This window comes from Triticum aestivum, chromosome 4D (assembly GCF_018294505.1).
Source record: "Triticum aestivum cultivar Chinese Spring chromosome 4D, IWGSC CS RefSeq v2.1, whole genome shotgun sequence".
NCBI lineage: Eukaryota > Viridiplantae > Streptophyta > Magnoliopsida > Poales > Poaceae > Triticum > Triticum aestivum.
The window spans coordinates 415542382-415562503 of NC_057805.1; positions in this window are offsets into that span (position 1 = coordinate 415542382).

Here is a 20122-nt window from a genome sequence, read left to right on the forward strand (position 1 = left end):
TAATAAGGTATCTCAAACGGCAACACGTTGTCAAAACAACCATGATATAATATGACAATAGTGGTATCTCGCTAGCCCTTTCTGAGACCGCAAAACATAAATGCAGAGCACCTCCAAAGTTCAAGTAGCGACTAAACATTGTAATTCATGGTAGAAAAGATCCAGTCATGATGCACCCAACATTAGCTACACACAATGCATAAGTCATGACAGCAGTGCTCTCAGGTTCTAGCGCTTGTTTTAGAAGGTGATGACACAACATAAAAATAAATAGATTGTCCCTTCGCAGAAGGAAGCAGTGATTTGCAGAGGTGCCAGAGCTCAAGTTTTTAAAACAGAGGTAAATGATATTTTGATACAGGCACCCTTCTCATTTACTTCACGACTATCGGTTATCAATATCTTCCATGTTAAGCATGCTAGTGGCGGTTCCCAAGCGATAAAAGTAAAGGTTTACTCCCCTCCACCAACAATCACATTCCACGGCTTGTCCGAAACAATGGGTGTCGTCCAAACCAACAACATTCCCAGGGGAGTTTTGTATAATTATTTGCATTTTTTGAGTTCGGGATTGGGAATCCCTATTACCGCCCTTTTGTCGTGCGATGGCGAGTGAATAAACACTCGACCTGAGAATAACCCGCTTAGCATGGAAGATACCGACCACCTCCTGTCGTTCCATGAAAGATCCAAACACACAAAAAGGATATTTATTAGAAGTTTTTAGAGGTGGCACATGCAAATTTACTTAGGACGGAAGGGTAATACCGCATATAGGTAGGTATGGTGGACTCATCTGGAATAACTTTTGGGTTCAAGGTTTATGATGTACAAGCAGAATTCCCACTTAGTACAGGCGAATGCTAGCAATTTGATTGAGAAGCGGCCAGCTAGAGAGCAACAACGGTCATGAACATGCATTGTGCATAAGTAACATTGGACACTAGCATGAGTAGGATATGAACACCATGAACATAAATATCATAGAGGCTATGTTGGTTTTGATTTAACTACATGCATGAACATGTGCCAAGTCAAGCCTCTCGAACATTCAGAGGAGCATACCATACCATCATACTACATCACAATCATTTTAACGCAATGTTGATATCCAAGATAAATCATTATCCACTCCTAGCTACTTATGCATGGCATGAGAAACTATAATCTCTAATTGTCATTGCAAACATGTTTAATTATAATGGGCTGAATCATGGACACTAGGTTAAACATATTTACACAAACAAAACAAGTCGAGTTCATACCAGTTTCTCTCTGCCACGGCCAGTTCATCTAATGTCATCATTATTGCCTTTCACTTACACGAGCGAATGATATGAAAATAATAATAGTGCAAGAGTGCCGTGGACTAAACTGGAATCTACAAACATTTTATTCAATAGGAGAAGACAAGGTAAAATGTGCTCTTTATTAGATCAACAATTGTTCATATGAGAGCCACTCAACATTTCCATCGTGGTTTCTCCTTGGTACGACTCGAATAAAAAGAAAAGAAATTCAGAGAAACACAGTGAAATATTTTTGGAGTTTTTGGTTTTCTTGATCAAGAAAATAAAAGGGAAAATAAAAAACGAGAAAAACTATTTACACGGGAAAGCTCCCAACAAGCAACAAGGAAACCTTTTTGGGTTTCTTTTTAGTATTACAACTAAGCATGCATAGAAAGTGAACTAACTACAACTAGTTTTTTTTGGTTTTTCTAAAAAAATTCAAACACACAAGAAGAAAGCAAGAAAATAAATTTAAGCATGGATGATACAATGAAAAAGTGTGAACACCGACAAATGGAATAAGTGGTCATGAATGTAACGTCGGTGAGAAACACGTACTCCCCCAAGCTTAGGCTTTTGGCCTAACTTGGTAAACAGTCAGTAGCCTGGATAGTAGTCGGGGTGCTGAGGATCGGGTATCCACTCATCCCACTGCTAAGGCTCCTCTGCTGCCTCTACAGCAGCCTGATCGTTCCAGTAGGCGATGATGTCCGCAGGCATAATCCTATATCCGCCCCTGGCAACAGAATCAAACAAAGCAGGAGCAGGCAATGGAATATTATCATGAGTTTTCACACTAAAAACCAGGTTATATGGAACAGGAATTTCAGGAGATTCGATATCAGTAAAATGATGGTGATCCATGGCTGCACGGTCTAGGTAAACCTTGGTCAGAGGGTGATCATGAAGGCGTATCTCAACCTTGAATTGCCAAATGAGTAGCGAAAATCCCACCATGTATCTTACCCTTAGACTTATTAACATGGAGGCGATGTGCCATAATAGCTCCCAAGCTATAAGTGTGGTCGCCCTCTAGTGCACGACGTAAAACAGCAAAGTCCGGCGCACTGAGCGCACCCACTTTTTCCCTAGCAAGCAAACACTTAGTGATAAATAAAGTAAAATAACGCACGACAGGAAAGTGTATGCTAGTGGCAGTGACAGCCGACACCCCTCTCTCATCTCCCACTGTCAAGGTACGATAAAAGGCCTCAAACTCCGCCGGCCAAGGCTCGGCTAAGCTCCCATCAGAAGGGATCATGCATATGTTACAAAACTCAGTAAGTGGTATCTGATGGGTTTCAGCATATAAATCAAATCGTACTTCAGGAGGATTATTCCTAGAAAGGAAAGTAAAACTTTGAACAAAGATGCTTGTGAGGAGATGATATTGTTCGCATTCAGCTGCGATGAAGTCGGTGAGGCCGGCATTAGCAGCATATTGTGTGAACTCCTGAAGGATTCCAGCCTCTTCCATGAACTGGGTGTGCGGCCATTTGCACGGCCGTACCTCCGCCAACCTCCGAGGATGGAGATCATTGTCAAAAGACTCCCCAATAACACCATTGGAGTTCTTCTTAGTGGCAAACTTCCTAAAGATATTTATCCTTTTCCTATGAACAAAATTCTGAAATTTTTACTCCATAAATTTTTCTCAACAAAACTTCACAAAATTGATAGCAACTACTCATAGGGATACATAGAGGCCATAGCAAGCATTCAAACTACTTAGAACTCTAAGAATTCAACATGCAAGCTCATCTACATCAACACCAAGAGTAGATTATTATTCAAAGTATAAACCACTAAAACAAAAACGAATTGGACAAACAGTGGAGTCACATACTAAGCAACAATCCCCCGAAACAGTTTCGGAAATAGAGCTTCGAGCAAAGAGATCGAAATCCGCGGGTTTGAGAGCAAGAACAAGGGAGAGAGAGCAATGGAGAATTTTTTTTCTGGAGGTAAGTGATGATGCGGTGTGAAGAGATAAGTGAGGGGGCCCGCGTAGGGACCACAACCCACCAGGGCGCGCCTGGGGGTCCTGGCACGCCCAGGTGGGTTGTGCCCACCTGTTGCACCTCCCTCTGATATTATTTGCACCAGAAATTCATAAATATTCAGAAAAAAATTGTATTAAATTTTCAGGGCATTCTGAGAACTTTTATTTTTGGGTCATTTTTTATTGCACGGGAAATTCAGAAAGCAGACAAAACATGGCATTTTATTTTAGGGACAGAAAGTAGTGCTTACTAAATTCATCAACTTCATACCGCTCAAAAATGATCCATTAATAAGGTTGATCAGGTCTTATTAACAACCACTTTCGATTAGCATGAAACCGAAGAACTTTCGTAAATCACTAAGTTACCTCAATGGGGATATGGATGTCCCCAACAATAAGCATTTAATATTTCTTTTTAACAGTAGGTAGAGGTATTTGAAAGCTTCCAATAGTGATTGTCGAAGATTTTTCAATAACATTAATACCATTCACTTGAATTGTTTCTTCGGAAAGTGCACCGTATGCTCCTTACCATTGATATTAAAAGTGACCATGCTTTTATTGCAATCAATAACAGCCCCTGCAGTATTCAAGAAGGGTCTACCAAGGATAATCGACAGGTTGTCGTCCTCGGGAATCTCAAGTATAACAAAGTCAGTCAAAATAGTAACATTAGCAACAACAACGGGCACATCCTCACAGATACCGATAGGTATGGCAGTTGATTTATCAGCCATTTGCAAAGATATTTCAGTAGGTGTGAGTTTATTCAAATCAAGTCTTTTATATTGTAAGTGCATCTAGTGCCACCCCTAGTTGGTTTTGGAGTATTGACGACAAACCTGGTTGAGGGACTAATGTGTTTGTGAGAATTGCAGGATAACACAGGTAGTAGTCCCTCATTGATTCGGTTTACCTACTGGAGATGACCCCTAAAAATGTGTGAAGACATTGAAGACAATTGTGGTATGTGAAGATAATCACAAGGAAGATTATGACTCGAGAAGACATTCACGTGAGGACTATGGAGTGCGAAGACATAGCTATTTTGTAGTTTTCTTTTCTTCTTTGTTGAGTCATAGGAACCACCGTACTGTTAAGTGGGGTCCAAGTGAACAAATTCAGAGTGTAGCCCAAGTCAAGCTGCCGCGTGTGTTTGAAATCTGACCGTTGGACACGTGTCAGTTCCTTAGTGACCCAGGGTCATTTCGGACAAATCAGGTCGGGTTGCCTAGTGGCTATAAATAGCCCACCCCTACACCATAAATTGGTGGCTGCTCAGAGTTAGTGCACGGCTTTTGTCGTTTGAGAGCAACCCACCTCGAAGCCTTTGAGAGAAAGATCCTTGCGAGGACAAAGCCCAAAACACCCAGAGCCAATGAGTGTCAGGCATCACTGAAGTCTTTCTGTCCGCGTGACCTGAAGACTTGTTACACTTGAGGACTGTGAATCCTCCAGCCGGTTAGGCGTCGTGTTCTGAGCATCCAAGAGTCATTGTGGATTGCCGGTGAACAAAGTCTATGAAGGTTTGGAAGTCTACCTTGAAGACTTACCAGAGTGATTGGGCGAGGACTAAGTGTTCTTAACTCAAGGGGAATAAGGTGAAGACGCGGTCTTCTGAGTTGAATCTCAGCCTCCCTAACCAGACGTACAGTTGCACAGCAACTGGAACTGGTCCAACAAATCCTTGTCCTCACCAAGCAACTGGTTCTATCTCTTAACTTACTTATTTACAGTTTGTCTTCGTGAAGTCATTTGCATGCTTGCCTTATCTGTTTGACTTCACTGTGTGACGACTATTGTTGTTTGGCTTCATACTATCTTCCATCTTGATCTATACTACCTAGCTGCTAATAGTCTTCGTGCTTTAGCTTCATTACTTGCTTGACTATGGCTTGTCTAGTGTAGTCTACCTTCCGCTGCATATCAATAGGTTCATTTCTATTGTTTGTCTTCAAATCTCCCATGTTTTGAAGACTTTCAAAAAAAATCGCCTATTCACCCCCCCTCTAGTCGATAACTAGCACTTTCAATTGGTATCAGAGCAAGGTACTCCCTTGTTCTGTGTGATTTGGTTTAACCACCTGGAGTTTTAGCTATGTCGACTGCAGGGATAATCAAAGTCTCCACTGCGTGCCCTGTCTTCGATGGCACTGATTACCCCTACTCGAAGAATAAGATGCGTATGCATCTTGAAGCCATTGATGTCGACCTCTGGTATGTCGTCAAGAACGGCGTTCCCAAGGGCGGTGAAGGTGTCACTCCTGCTGATGTCAAGAAGTTCATTCAACTAGATTCTACTGCTAAGAACATCATCTGTGGTCATCTGACCAAAGGACAATATGGCCGCGTGAGTGCTCTGGAAACTTCGAAGCTAGTCTGGGACTGGCTTTCCAAGGTCAACGAAGGCATCTCAACCCAGAGAGACTCAAGAATCAGTGTTCTTCGCAACCTCTTCAACCGCTTCAAGAGAAATGACAATGAGAATGTCCAGCTCATGTTTGATCACCTCACTGACATCACAAATGAGCTTCATGCTCTTGGCGCCACTGAGATCACCAAGCATGAAATCGTCAAGACACTCCTGAGATCACTTGACAGCTCGTTTGACACCCTAGCCTTGATGATCCAAGAATGCCCTGACTTCAAGACTCTCGATCCGCCTGACATACTTGAGAGGCTCAACACACATGAGTTCCAGTTCTCTGAGAAAAGAGAGATCTATGGTTCTAGCTATGGACGTACTCGCGCTTTGAAGGCAAAAGTTGTTTCCTCATTTGAAGAAGAATCTGACTGCAGTTCTGGGGATCCTGAAGACATTGGAAAGGAGCTTGCTATGCTTGTGAAGAAGTTCTAGAAATTCACCAAGAAGAAAGGCTTCAGAAAGTCTTCAAGATCCAGCTCGAGAAATGATGAAGCTTCTACTCATGACCACAAGAAGAGAACATGCCACAAGTGCAAGAAACCTGGTCACTACATATCTGAGTGTCCTCAGTGGGACAATGAGAACAACAGGAAGAAGAAGAGCAAGGAATATGATTCTGATGACAAGAAGAAGAAGAAATCCTCAAAGTCTTCTTCCAAGTCTTCGTCCAAGTCTTCATCACATAAGAAGAGCTCATCTGGCAAGGCTCGTGCTTTTGTTGGCAAGGAGATGGATTCAGAGGAGGAGTCTGCTTCTGAGGAGGCAGAGGTGGAGACCGAGGAGGAGTCCGACTCTGGCGTTGCAAGTCTGGCTTTAGCCACAACCTACATTGCCAAGTCCATCTTCAACACTGAAGACAATGGCTCCGTCACCAACGCTGATGCTAATGACGAGGACGACTCTGCCCCCACCTACTGCTTCATGGCACGTGGTGCCAAGGTAAACTCACGCGATACTTACTTTCAAACATCAAGTGAAGATGACTCTGATTGTGAATCCAAACCTAGCTACAAAACACTTGCTAAAATTGCAACTGAACAACAGAAAGCTATGGAACATATTCAAAAACTGTTAGACAAAAGCGATGACCTGTTGGACGCGGAAATGACCCGATCTCAGTCCTTAATTGAAGACATCAAAAATCTTCATGTTAAGTACGAGGAACTTGAAAGTCGTCATGAAATGCTCTCAACAACGCATGAAAAGCTTTCCTATGATTATCTTCAAAGGAAGCAAGAACTTGAAAAATTGAGAGCAGTTCATGAAGATCTTTAAAAAGAGAACGAGTCACTTCGCGCTCAACAGATCAGTCCCGCTCAGGAAGGATTTGAACCACCATGTCTAAAATGCCTTGAGCGTGATAACGCTACTTCTGTTGCTGAATGTTCCACTACTGCTACTACTGCAATATCTTCAACTGCTGATGTGGTAACTAACCCCTCTGCTGAGGATGCCACCACTATTGCTAACGAAAATGCCAGGCTGAAGACATTGCTTGAGACTGGGATGTACAAAAGTCTCAAAGGGCATCAGACACTATGTGATATTCTCAAAAAGCAGATTCTGAACCGAAACCCTAGGAAAGAGGGTGTTGGGTTCGAGAGGAAAATGAATGTTGATGGGTCTTACTGGAAGCCTAAGTAGTACCCCAAAACCACATGGGTTGCTGCAAAGGGACCTTCAGTGGACCCATCCACCTTATCTGGCTTCACTTGTGCTAACCCGATTATCATTGATGAATCCTTTGATGCAAACTATAAACCGTTTAAGAATCAGAATGGTGAAGTGTTTGCCAGGTATATTGGTACTAACTGCAGGAATGGACCACCCATGAAGAAGATCTGGGTGCCCAAAAGGTGTCTTGCGAATCTTCCTGTGAATCTCATCATGACACCTCCAGGGAAGAAGACAAACCCCAGACCAAAGGCTTCATATGATCCAAAGGCTTCATACAGACAGAGGACTCACCAGAGTCACCCTAACACCAATGTTTTGCAGGGAAATCATACTCAGACTTATGAATATGAGCGTGTATCTTCAAATCGCTATGTTCATAAGACTAAGAACTATTCTGGTTATTCATATGAGTATTATTCACGTCCTGCAAGGCTATTTGCTAGGGCTCCAAAGCCGAAGTTCTCAGATGCTGCACTTAGACTCATTGCTTCTAAGCCACCCCTGAAAATGTGGGTGGTTAAGAAAAATTAACTTTCTTTTGCAGGGAAAGGTCTCCAGCCGGAAATCAAAGGCGTCCGATGCTTATGCTGGGGACCTAAAACATCTTGTGGGGCGCAAGATAAAATGCCCAAATGGTCTTATTATGTATTTTGTTCCTGAATCGTTTACCAATCATCCTATCAGTCCTAACCTTGATATGAGCTTTCATAATCTGCTTGTCCGTCAAATGTTTATGCTTCACAATACTCTTGGTGAAGCCTATCCCCGTAACTGCACTGTAGGGTATGACACCTCATGCTTCAGAATGGATAATGGACAGTGGATGCACTAATCATATGACTGGTGATCGAAGTCTTCTCATGGACTCAACCTTACGTCCATCTGACAAGAGTCACATCACATTTGCTGACACTGGTAAAAGCAAGGTATTGGGCCTAGGTAGAGTTGCAATCTCAAAGGATCAGCACATGGATAAAGTGATGCTTGTTGAATCCCTTGGTTTCAACTTAATGTCTGTCTCAATGCTTTGTGATTTGAACATGATTGTGATATTTGGGAAATATCATTGCCTTGTTCTAATGGAATCTGACAAGTCTCTAGTCTTTGAATGGTATCGGAAAGATGATCTATATATGGTAGACTTCTCAGCAGGACCACAGTTGGCCGTATGTCTTCTAGCAAAAGCTTCAGAGTGCTGGCTCTGGCATCAGAGGCTAGGGCATGCTGGCATGAGGAACTTGTACACTCTCGCTAAGAAGAAACACGTCATAGGCATCGAGGGCATCAAGTTCAAGAAGGATCATCTGTGTGGTGCCTGCGAAGCTGGAAAGATGACAAGGGCCAAGCATCCCTCGAAGACAATCATGACGACATCTCAACCCTTCGAGCTGCTACACATGGACTTATTTGGCCCTTGTCGGTGTCAAAACCGGTGGATCTCGGGTAGGGGATCCCCAACTGTGCGTCTAAGGTCGATGGTAATAGGAGACATGGGACACGATGTTTACCCAGGTTCGGGCCCTCTCTACGGAGGTAATACCCTACTTCCTGCTTGATTGATCTTGATGGATATGAGTATTACAAGAGTTAATCTACCTCGAGATCGTAATGGCTAAACCCTAGAAATCTAGCTTGTATGACTATGGTAATGAGTATATCCCCCTCCGGACTAAGTCCTCCGGTTGATATAGACACCGGGAGGATCTAGGGTTACACAAGGTCGGTTACAAAGAAAGGAATCTACATGTTCGGTCGCCAAGCTTGCCTTACACGCCAAGGAGAGTCCTATCCGGACATGGGTGCAGTCTTCGGTCTTCGTATCTGCACAACCCACCAGTCCGGCCCGTGGCTAACAGGCCGGACGCCCGAGGACCCCTTAGTCCAGGACTCCCTTAGTAGCCCCTGAACTTGGTTTCAATGACAAGGTATCCGACGCGTAGATCTGTCTTCGGCATTGCAAGGCGGGTTCCTCCTTCCGAACTCCAAAATAGTCTTCGGACGTATCGACGTGTCTGGACCTGTAACACACACACACACACACACACACACCACACACAACCGCAGAGAGAATATAATTTCACAAGAGTCCAATCCGCTGACAACTTTTTGTAACATGACGTCATATCTCTCCGGTCGTAATTTCGAAACGTTTTTCGTCCGCCGCTCCACGCTCCGAGACGCGGTTGCCACTGGCACGTCTTGTCAAAGCAGAGACCGTGTCCCCTTATTGCGGGATCCTCATCAATACGGGCATGGGTAACCCAACCGTGCTGTTTACACAGCCCTTGGGAATAGGCGAGTTTTAGGGCGAGTGGGGAGGCGTTTGACATTCGCGGCCTTTATAAGGGGATAAGGATTCGTCCTCATTCACCCACGCCTTCTCCTTCCTCTGCTCATCCGTTCTTGAGCTCCAGCGCCCAAGCTCTAGCCTTCCCCGCCCGAGCAAGCATTCCAACCATGTCCGGATACGGAGCTGGAGGCAAGTGGATGGCCTCCTCCGTTAAGAAGAGGGATATCAAGGAGCTCCGAGAGGCCGGATACCTGGCCAAGGAGATCGTTCACCGACTCCCGGCCAAGGGACAGATCATCCCTACCCCCGAGCCTCATGAGAGGGTGGTGCTCCTCGCGCATTTCGTCCGCGGGCTGGGATTCCCTCTCCACCCGTTTGTCCGTGGACTAATGTTTTACTATGGGCTAGACTTCCATGATCTAGCCCCCAACTTTATCCTCAACATCTCGGCATTTATAGTCGTGTGCGAGGCCTTTCTCCACATCCCACCTCACTTCGGCCTGTGGCTGAAGACCTTCAATGTGAAGCCGAAGGTGGTGAGCGGTCAACAAGCAGAGTGCAGAGGTGCCATGGTGGGCAAGATGCCCAATGTCACCTGGCTCGAAGGCTCCTTTCTGGAGACGGTGAAGGGGTGGCATTCGAGGTGGTTCTACATCACCGAGCCGCGCGATACCAACTGGGCGGCGGCCCCCAAATTCCGATCCGGAGTTCCGATGCGGCTCACCTCCTGGCAAGAGAAGGGCCTAACATGGGGTTCTTCGAAAGAGCTGACTGGGCTCCAGACGTGCGTCCAGAACATGATAACCAAGAAGATAAAACTTGTCAACGTGATCCAGGTTATGCTCATTCGCCGGATCCTTCCGTGCAAACGCCGGACCTGCTATTTGTGGGAGTTCGATCCGGCCAAGCACCAGACGCTGCTAGAGCTCTTCGACACGACGCATGAAGACTCTGGAAAGTGCTCTTCAAGGCCGGCAAGACACCACCGCCTACGACCAAGGATCGTGGGCTTAGCTTAAAGCGCCAGGCTAATTCGGTAAGATCTTTCATGTTTTCAAGGTATAGCCTTTACTGGCATATTTTGAAGAAGAAGTCTAAGTCTTTCTATCAATTTGTTTTAGGCCTGGACCGACATAGCGGGGCGGATTAACTATACGGCTCCGCTACCCGAAGATGAAGAAACCCCACTCCTGACAAAGATGCTGTTTCCGGTGCCTTATGATGTGCCGGAGAAGAAGTCCAAGAAGACAGCCAAAGGGACCAGGAGTGGCCTTCGCCGGAAGGGTGCTTCGGACATATCGTCCGAAGACGAGACTGACTTCTCGGCCGCCGAAGACGATGGCGAGGAGGAGGAACAAAGTGGCTCCCCCCCTGACGGGGGAAGAAAGAAAAGGGGGGCCGCCACAAATCTGGAGGCGAAGGCGCCCAAAAAGAGGAAGGGCTCCCTTGCGGATAACTCCGTGTGGGATGTCGATAGCAGTCCGGAGCGAATGCCCCAGACCAAGCCTCGGGCCGCCTCGTAAGTACCCCAAATCTTATGCACATTAGATGCCTGGCCTTTCCACTTTGTAATATCTAATATGTTTAAATTATGCCATTGCAGTCCGGCCTGCGATAACTCCCCGCGATCCTCGACAGAGGGTACGCTAGACTCAAAGGAGATGGCTAGCATGTCACCGCCGCCCGCTCACTCTGTCTCGCCCAAGGGTGATGACGAGGTGGTGTCCCAAAGGACCGTCCCAGGCCGGGGGAAGGTTTCGGAGATCGTCAGGGTGGCGCCCAAGGATGACTCCTCGGCTGCCGGACACATGGGGAAAAAGCCCCCATTGGGACTGGTGATGGGGGCCAAGTTCCATTCGGCCCCCAGCCGGATGCCATTCCGGAGACCTACACGGCTCCAGAGTCCAGCGAACAGCCTTCCCCGAAAGGAGGAGGTGTGCCTGTTCCGCCGGTGACCTCTGTCCAACCAGAGGCATCGGATAATCTGCTGGAAGTGCTGCGAGGTACTTCCATTGTGGATGAACACCGTGTCCTTATGGGCACGATGATTGAAAAGGTTCAGTCCGCCAAAAGCGGACTGATCGAAGCCTGCGCTAGCCTTTTAACAGGCTTTGAGGTAAGTAATGTAATTGTAGAAAGAATATCATAGTGTAGATAGTAGCCCCTGATGCTCTGTTCGGTGTTTCGGAAAGAAAAAGCCGAACAGAGGATCAAAATAATTTTCACAGGAATCTAACATAAGATGTCTATGTGAATAAGCAGGCGTCGCTGCTGGCTGCTGCCGCTCATACTGCGGAGGAATCTGGCCTGAAGCAGAGCCTGGAGCGGGCCGAAGAAGTGCTCGACCTCCTGAAGAAGCAGCTGGAGGATAACCAAGGTATGCAGTAACCTGTGCGTATATTTTAGGAAGGATGAATGTTTCGTGCTAGCTAAAGTGTCATGCACTTTGTTAGGGGCCACGACCGAGGTTGCGGCCCTCAAGAAGGTGTTAGCCGAGGCCGAGGACAAAGCGGCCAAGGAGCACGCCGCGCGCGAGAAGCACGAGGTCCGGGTCGGCGAGGTCCAGCAAGAGCTCCAGGACGCCGTCAAGAAGTACGAGTCCGTGGAGCGTGATTCTAAGATGGAAGTGTCCGAACTTGCAAACGCCCGCCGGAGCGCACAAGAGGCTCGAGCCGAGGCCCAGAGCGCCCTTCAAGAAATCCAGGCGGCCAAGAAGATCGCAGCGGGTAAGGCTTTCATTATGTGAAGCAAGTCTGTGAAGAAAATGTTCCTTTTACTTACCCAAATTTGGAGCTCTCCAGGGGCGTTTACGGCCTTGCCGCGCAGCATATCAGATGCTGCCGAGTTCTATCGAGCCGAAGAAGGGAGTTCTACGGAGAAGCTGGTCTGGTCTCAATATCTTGGACCAGAACATCCGGTGACCTTCAGCGACCAGCTGAAACAGCTGGTCGAGCTGCACAAGGTGGCCGAGCTGACCATGAAGGACTTGATAGTCCGACTATGGCCTGCCGCGCCGATACCCAGCAGCTACTTCGGACTTGTGAAGCGGCTTGTTAGTGCCAGCCCACGGCTTGAGGTCATAAAGTGGCCGGTCTGTATTGAAGGTGCACGGATGGCCTTTGCCTGCGTCAAGACGCACTGGGCGAAGATGGATGCCAAGAAGCTGATGATCGAGTGGCTGCCTGAGGGTAAGGAGCACCATCGACCCGAGTTATATTTTGATGGTGTCCTGGAGGGATCCCGCCTTGTGGCGGAGCAATGTTCGAAGGATGTTATATTCCCATGAAAACATCCGTATTATCCTGTCCTGTAATATGAAACAATAATGTTGTGTAATATAATGCTTGTGACTTTTAAAATTTTACCTCCTGTGCGGCCATTTATAAAATTTAAGGGTTGGCCAGTCGTCGGCTTCTGCCCCCACGTAGATAGTACGGGGGTGTTCGGGATAAATCTAAACACTCTTTACTCCACATTTTGGTCCTTAAAGGAGGTGTTTAGCGCAACGAACAAGGCAATCAGACTATACGACCTTTATTGCCCTCACTTAGTCATAGGAGTTTGACAATGAGAATTTTGGCGTAGCCCCTGGTATTCGGAAGACCGAACTTGGGGCGTTGTACGCACTTGATCGGATAAAAACCGATTCATCGCATAAAGCGGAAAAAGAATCTCTAAGGATTTAAAACCTCTCGAACAGCTGACCAGCTCTCGCTGCATCATGACAGTCAGTTTTCGGCTTTCTCTACTGAGGTGCTCATCCGGAAGAGCCGGGACACAATCACAGTAGTTCTCCCTTTACTACCCTAGCCGATATAGCGGAACGTAAGGTAGTAAGCACAGGAGCCGGACAATCCAACTATTGACTAAAGACATGATTCGGAGCCGATGCATATAATGCTATAGGTTCGGGGTGCCGAACTGTACTGAAAAAGGTGTTCAGACTTTATTGCCGCACTGCGGAGTGTCAAAGCCCCTGGTGAAGCAAAGCGTACCCGAGTGTACGGGCGCAATGAGTAATAAATACAAAAACAAAGAGAAATCAAGTAATAAGCTGATGCTACCATTTATTTTCCTATGTAATGTGATTAATATGTCGAGGCGTATTTGTACAAGTAATGCGATAAGCGAGTAAGGCTATTTAACATGCCATGACCAAGAGCGAGCTGCGTGCAGGTATGTAAAACATGTATAGCAATCGTTAACAGAGATCACCTGGGGATTCCCTTGTACGTCAAAGCTCCTTGCCTCCTTGGTGCGTCCGATGATTGGGTTATCAGAAAAAGCCTCGAGAAGAGAGAAACCCGAAAGGGAAAGTGAAGGTGTGCGAACCCAGGGGCGGTATAGCCGCACTGTGGATCGCAAGCTAGTTGTGCCTCCGTCAATGCCCATGGGATTTTGAGTGCGCAGTTATGTACGCGCAGTACGAATGCCGCTATTTGATCGGGACTGGGACAGAGGCCAAATTGCTAACTAAGCTCTTGACGAGCCGGGCTGTCTCGTTGCAGAATAGTTCGGACTCTTTTAATGGTGTCCGGGGGCTTGGCCGCCGAACTAAGGTTCTGCTGAAAAGGGCCGCGCTGTATTTCTGCTGCTAAGGCCATGGTATGCTCCTCGGTACGGAGGGAGCGTTCCATATTTCCATTGATTGTTATGACGCCACGTGGTCCGGGCATCTTGAACTTGAGATAAGCGTAGTGAGGTACCGCATTGAATCGAGCAAATGCGGTTCGTCCGAGCAGTGCGTGATAGCCGCTGAGAAAGGGGACGATATCGAAGATTAACTCCTCGCTTCGGAAATTGTCCGGAGATCCGAAAACGACCTCTAGTGTGATCGAGCCCGTACAGCGGGCCTCTAGGCCTGGTATGACTCCTTTAAATGTAGTCCTTGTGGGTTTGATCCGTGATGGGTTAATTCCCATTTTGCGTACTGTGTCCTGATAGAGCAGATTGAGGCTGCTGCCGCCGTCCATGAGGACTTGCGTCAGGTGGAATCCATCAATGATTGGGTCTAGGACTAGTGCGGCTGATCCGCCATGCCGGATACTGGTCGGATGATCCCGACGATCAAAAGTGATCGGGCGCGAGGACCATGGATTAAATTTTTGGGCAACTGGCTCTATCGCATAAACGTCCCTTAGTGCGCGCTTGCGCTCCCTTTTGGGGATGTGTGTAGCATATATCATGTTCACCGTTTTGACTTGAGGGGGAACTTCTTCTTTCCCCCCGAGCTCGTTTGCCGGGGCTCTTCGTCCTCGTCCTCACTTTGCAATCCCTTTCCTTGTTCTCGGCGTTTAACTTGCCAGCCTGTTTGAAGACCCAACAATCCCTGCTGGTATGATTGGCTGGTTTGTGTGGGGTGCCATGGATTTGGCACGGACGGTGAAGTATGCGGTCCATGCTAGATGGTCCCTGATTGTTTCTTTGATACGGCTTTTTCCACTGACCGGACTTGGAGCTGCTGAATCCGGCGTTTACAACAGTGTCATCGGTGTTATCGCCATTGCTTCGGCGTTTGTGTCTGCTGCGTCGGAGCTTGTTGTTGCTGTTTTTGGCCTCGGAGGGGCCTGCCTCGCTGGCCGTATTTTTACTACGAGCCAGCCAGCTGTCCTCACCCGCACAAAAGCGGGTCATGTGTGCCGTGAGGGCTGCCATAGATTTTGGCTTTTCCTGGCCGAGGTGGCGGGCAAGCCATTCATCACGGATGCTATGTTTAAAGGCCGATAGGGCTTCGGCATCCGGACAGTCGACGACCTGGTTCTTTTTGGTTAGGAACCTAGTCCAAAAATTCCTGGCTGACTCTCCAGGTTGTTGGAGTATGTGACTTAAGTCATCGACGTCTGGTGGCCGGACATATGTACCCTGGAAGTTGTCGAGGAAGGCTTCTTCCAAGTCCTCCCAGCTGCCGATAGAGTTTTCAGGCAGGCTGTTTAACCAGTGCCGAGATGGCCCTTTGAGTTTTAGTGGGAGGTTTTGATGGCCTGAAGATCATCCTCGCGGGCCATGTGTATGTGGAGAATGAAATCGTCGATCCATACCGCGGGATCGGTTGTTCCATCGTATGATTTAGTGTTAACGGGTTTGAACCCTTCGGGGAATTCATGGTCCATTACTTCATCAGTGAAGCAAAGAGGGTGTGTGGCACCTCTATATCTGGCCGCAATGCGCCGTAGCTCCGATGGAGTTCGTCTGCGGTTATCGGCTCGGGTGTGACTAGGTTTGTCACGCCCGAATAGGTAGCCATCCTCGCGTGTTAAGGCACGTCCTTGCGATCCGTAGATCGATATTGTATGTCCTGCTCTACTGTCCAGGTCTTGACGAAGGTCATATGTATGGCCCCGAGCTGTCATATCCCTGCCTTTACGGCGAGGTGGGACAGTCTGGTTTTCGGCTCGGGTTGCCGTTTTATCCCGACCGCGCGGTGGTCGATCAACCGCATTGCGTGATACTGGTGCGGGCTCGGGTGCCTCATCATCGAACTGAGGTAGAAATTTGCGCTTCGGGTAACTTTTGGCCGGGCGTTTAAGGCCGTATTCCTCGGCTGCCAGGACATCGGTCCATCTGTCATTGAGCAGATCTTGATCAGCTTGAAGCTGCTGCTGCTTCTTTTTCAGGCTCCTCGCAGTGGCTATTAGCTGAAGCTTAAAGCGCTCCTGCTCTAGAGGTTCCTCATGCACGATGAAGTCTTCATTGCCGAGGCTCACCTCCTCCTCGGAGGGCGGATGATAACAGCCGTCCTCCGAGTCTTCTTCTATGGCCTCTTCGTCAGGGCTGACTTCCCCATCTTCTCGATTGTCTTGTTCAGCAGTTTGTTCCTCGGGTTCCTCTGTGTCTTCGGCGCCATCCGGAGTGTTGTCGTCTCCTGTGCTGGTGTTGCCGTCTCTACTGCGGCGCGATTTAGAGCGACGCCGCTGACGCCGGCCCTTTGGTTGCGCCTTAGGAGGGTCCTCCTTCGCTGGGTTTTCCTTGTCATCACCGCTATTATTTTTCGGCGTATCTACCATCTATACGTCATATGAGGAGGTGGCCGTCCATCGTCCAGTGAATGGCGGGTTTTGGTCTTGCTCTTCATCAGCATCGTCGTCCATATCGTCGATGTCTTCGGAGCCGTAATCGAGCGTGTTGGTTAGGTCCTCGACAGTGGGTGTGAAGTGGGTGGCGGGTGGGAAGCAAAATTCCCCATCATCAGCCTCTAGTTCGAACCGTACATAGTTCGGCTATGAGTCCCCCGCCAAGGACAAGTTCTTTAACGAGTTCAGCAAATCGCCCAAGGGCGAGTGCTGGAAGATGTCTGCGGCGCTGAACTCGAAGATCGAGAAGCGATCAAGTTCGGTGTCCACGGACTCACATGGTTCGGAATTTGTGCCCGGAGAAGAGTCCGGGGTTCCGGTGACACGAGTATTACGTGAGGTTAAGTCCATGTGCGGCTCCAATGCCGGGGAATCTGTGGCCTCCGTGGTGGGGTTGAGCCTCCAATCCTTGGATGCCGCAGTGTGCTCTGGATCTAGGGCCAGAGTGGTCACAGGAGCTATCACTTGGATGCGGTCTGACGACAGATTTGGGTCATGTTCGTCAAGGTGACCAGGAGCGATCGCCGCGGTCTCGAATCCGGCGAAGATCAAATCTCCATGGATGTCCGCAACGTAATTCAAGCTCCCAAATCTGACCTGATGGCCGGGGGCGTAGCTATCGATCTGCTCCAGGCGGCCAAACGAGTTGGCCCGCAACGCGAAGCCGCTGAACACGAAGATCTGTCAGGGGAGGAAAGTTTCTCCTTGGACAGCGTCATTGTTGACGATTGAAGGGGCCATCAAACCTTATGGGAACGGCACAGTGGAACTCTCAATGAAAGCACCAATGTCGGTGTCAAAACCGGCGGATCTCGGGTAGGGGGTCCCGAACTGTGCGTCTAAGGTCGATGGTAATAGGAGACAGGGGACACGATGTTTACCCAGGTTCGGGCCCTCTCTATGGAGGTAATACCCTACTTCCTGCTTGATTGATCTTGATGGATATGGGTATTACAAGAGTTGATCAACCTCGAGATCGTAATGGCTAAACCCTAGAAGTCTAGCCTGTATGACTATGGTAATGAGTATATCCCCCTCCGGACTAAGTCCTCCGATTTATATAGACACCGGGAGGATCTAGGGTTACACAAGGTCGGTTAAAAAGAAAGGAATCTACATGTTCGGTCACCAAGCTTGCCTTCCACACCAAGGAGAGTCCTATCCGGACACGGGTGCAGTCTTCGGTCTTCGTATCTGCACAGCCCACCAGTCCGGCCCGTGGCTAACAGGACGGACGCCCGAGGACCCCTTAGTCCAGGACTCCCTCAGCCCTACTCACTACTCTACTCTTACTACCACTGCTTGCCTCTATGGCTTCGTCATTGTTGATGATTATTCAAGATATACTTGGGTGCACATAATCCTCTACAAGAATGAAGTGCAGGATGTCTTCCGACGCTTCGCCAATCGTGCCATGACGAACTATGGCATCAAGATCAAGCACATCAAAAGTGATAACAGCACAGAGTTCAAGAACACCGGCCTCGATCTTTACCTTGATACATTAGGCATCACTCATGAGTTCTCTGCTCCATACACACCTCAGCAGAATGGCATCATGGAGCGCAAGAACAGAACACTTATCGAGATGGCTCGGACGATGCTTGATGAATACAAGACTCCAAGGAAGTTCTGTCTCGAAGCCATTGATAGTGCATGACATGTCATCAACCGTGTTTATCTTCACAAGCTTCTGAAGAAGACATCCTATGAGCTGCTAACTGGTAACAAGCCAAACGTCAGTTACTTCAGAGTATTTGGCGCTAGGTGCTGGATCAAGGATCCACATCACACTTAAAAATTTACACCGAAAGCACATGAAGGTTTTATGCTTGGTTACGGAAAGGATTCGCACTCCTACAGAGTCTTCAACCTCTTTCACTATAAAGTGGTTGAAACTGTAGATGTGCAGTTCGATGAGACTAACGGCTCGCAAAGAGAGCACCTGCCAAATGTGCCAGATGAAGTTCCACCTAGTGAATCCATCAAGCTTATGGGAACTTGTTGAGGATATAGACCTGGGAGTCACCCGCCAGGAGGGCCGGGTTACACTAAGGGTCATTGCCAGAAGCCCGGAGCTAAGTTTCAAGATAATGGGCCAGAGATGGGCTGAGACCCGGCGATGGCTTAAAGCCCGTAGTACAATCTTTATTGTTATAGTAGACTTGTAGTGTAAGGCAAGTATTGTTTAGAGTCCGAGCCGGACACTCTTATGAGCCGGCCGGGACTCTAAGGGCCACTGGGTGTCAACCTCCCTATATAAAGGGATGACCCGGCAGCGGTTTAGGGACGACAACAATCTGATCGAGAGCCGGGCATAGCTGTTTAGCTCCCTGGTTATCGAAACCCTGATTAATACTACCTCAACTGGACGTAGGCTTTTACCTTCACCGTAAGGGGCCGAACCAGTATAAACCCTCGTGTTCCTTGTCCCACTTAACCCCTTCAAGCTTCCCAATTGCGATGGCTCCACGACTAAGTCCTAACCCGAGGACATCTGCCCTGACAATTCCACGACAGTTGGCGCGCACCGTGGGGCTGGCGCACGGTGGATTTGAGTTCTTGAAGGGCAGCTTCGAAGGGCTCAAGGGATACGCTGTGGGCCGGATGACCAAGAGTCGTCGCGGCAAGCTCTACATCGACGATGCGGACTGGGGCCCCGACGCCGGCTCAGTGGAGTACGGGTACCGGGTCCCCTTCGGTGGAATTCATGTCTTCATCGGCAAGATTGGAGAGCCGGGCCCCGAGCCGGATCTCCGCGCCGGTCTCATCGAAACGGCTCAGCGCGCACGACCCGCCGGGCCCGGCCTGCCTTAAAGCGCGCTTTTGTGGGATGCATCCACGGAGGGGCCTCTGATCCATCTGGGTCTGGGGATGAGGCGGCCGCCGGCTCTGACGGCGAGTCGGCCGCTGATGAGTCAAACTCGTTGTACCAACTTCAAGATGGCAGGCTCATGAGTTATTCCGATGGCAGCAGTATTCCGGAGCTTTTTGAGCCGCCAAGTCAGGTTGGAGTTTTTATGGCTGGTGCGCAGCCTGTTCAGAACCCCGCTTCCGGATCGGAAAACCCGGTGCCTTCCCCGGCTCAGGTGCTGATGGATCTCACGGATAAGATGACGGCCCTGTTAACCGCAACGGTCGACCCGGCGGATCAAGTTCAGCATGATGCGGCGGTGGCACAGCTAAAATTGGATCTGATAAAAGCTAAAGAGGACCTTGCCGCGGAAGGGATCAGACTGGCTGCGGAGCGGGCGGCTCTCGATGCCCGGACTCAGCTGATTCAGGCGCAGTCCTTCCAACTCACGATGGATCAGAACGCGGCCAATGAGGTCATGAGAAGGAGGCATCAAAAGGCTCAATCTC